The sequence below is a fragment of the Nycticebus coucang genome, chromosome 14 (genome assembly GCF_027406575.1).
Source record: "Nycticebus coucang isolate mNycCou1 chromosome 14, mNycCou1.pri, whole genome shotgun sequence".
Classification (NCBI taxonomy): Eukaryota; Metazoa; Chordata; class Mammalia; order Primates; family Lorisidae; genus Nycticebus; species Nycticebus coucang.
Genome location: NC_069793.1, coordinates 75,502,486 through 75,504,393, shown reverse-complemented (window position 1 = coordinate 75,504,393; position 1,908 = coordinate 75,502,486). Strand labels below are relative to the sequence as shown.

The window sequence follows — 1,908 nt, the reverse complement described above, 5'->3', positions numbered from 1 at the left end:
ATTTATTAACTCATCTTAATATCCTAGAAACTGTCATAAAACAGACAAAAGACTCATTTAGTATTTTGAATGCAGAATAAAGCAGTAAGCACAGAACTAATTTTCTAAAACTACATAGTCAAAACCTGGAGACAGTGTCCTTTTAGGTACCCTCTATCTCTGCATATCAATTGCATCTCCATGCAAAATAAGTCATTCAGTAAATCCTGTATTTATCTTCCTACTAAAGCACTTAGATCTTTCTCCGTATATAATATAAATATTTAATTATCTGTTAATTACCTCTTTAAAGCCACTGTGTGTCAGTTTTTGAAAGCAGCAGCAAACCCAGGGGGATAGGGTTAGGATTTAAAAACTGTCTTTGCATTGATTGCTTGCATGTCTAATGAAGACACTTGGCACCACTAGCTGCAATGTCTTTGGCACAATATAGATACAGAAAAGAAGTCTGCTTCTTCAAGAAGCAAAACTCTTCCAGACAGTGAAAGGTTCTTCTGTTGGCCATACTCTTTGCACAGTATGGGTGATGGATAGCAAAAATATTAAGAGAATAATTGTGTCATCCTTGCTCAGGGGCCATACTAATCTCTTTATCATTTCAGTTTTAGAATATGTGCTGGCAAAGTGAGCACAGGAGAAGAATTATGGTAAAAGCAACAGTCAAGAAGGGGAATATGGACAACCAGTCTCCATTAACATAGCATGAGGTTCAACAAGTGAAGGAGAGCAAAATGAACAAATGAACTTCTTTTTTTTTTCTTTTCAGTTTTGGCACTAGTTGAGAAACTATCTGCAAAACATGTAGATTTCTTACCACTGGTATAATATGCTTTATGATTCTTATGGACTCCAAATTCCATAAGGGCTTGGCACGTATGTCACTTTCACAACTGTACATATTTCCTTAAAAAATCTTGACGTAAAGCCCACACTAGATATATTACAATTGAATGAATGGCCATGCACCATTAGGGTCAACAAATATTATTTTATTCCAGGTATCATAATAACACTGAAAAAAAGCATTATTCCCGTTTTTGTACATGAAGTAATGGACATTCAGTAGTTTGTCAATGGCAACACAACCATGTTGCGGGACCAGAGAAATGAACAAACAGCAGCTTTGCCGTGGGTGTAAACTCGCTCCTGTAATTATTAAGTCAAGAAACAGACTATACACCGTGGGATGGCATATAGCAAAAATCTTTATTACAAGTTTTGGTTTTATACTCTTCCAGTCACGTACACACTTAATCTATTATCTATTAGTTTCATCATCATCTTATCTTCTTTTTTACATATCTGAAATTTAACTTGAAAGGAAATATTTATCATATCAATGCAATCACCTGTGTAGTAAATCTCTTCTTCTAAACAGTGACTAATTTCCGAGCAGGTCACAAAGACAAAAGTAGCCACAGGGAAATTGAATCTCTTCAAGCATTCACCCAGTTTACTCAGTACGAAGTAATGACTGTGTCCTTCCCTCACGGCAGAGTATAGACCTTTGACAATATGTTGTTAACATATGTCAACCCTCTGGCCTGTATCTCTGAGGAAGGGCAGCATGCCCTTTGATCTCAGGCTTCACAGGGTGTACAGCTTCAGTGAAAAGGCCTAAGGAATTTACAATTCCAAAAAAGCCTAACCCTGCAAGTAACCCAGGGGGGTCCAGGTCTCTTAAGCCTCTGGAAGAAAAGCAAGTCATTTTAAACTCACACTGAATTTACTTTGTGTGCTTGATGTGGGATATGTTTATTTCTAAATATTATCCTACACAACCATAAGTAATAAATCTAATATTTGAGAATAATAAACCTACATGAATCTCAAAAATATCTTATTTAAGGAAAAATGTTGGCTTTAAGACAAACTGAAACTAAGAGGCACATTGATAATGCAATAAAA

General features: G+C 35.8%; 1 pseudogene; it reads right to left on the bottom strand.

Annotated features, from left to right (window-relative positions):
• Positions 1-535: 535 nt before the first annotated feature.
• LOC128566160 (uncharacterized) lies at positions 536-632 on the bottom strand (annotated as a pseudogene).
• Positions 633-1,908: the final 1,276 nt, after the last annotated feature.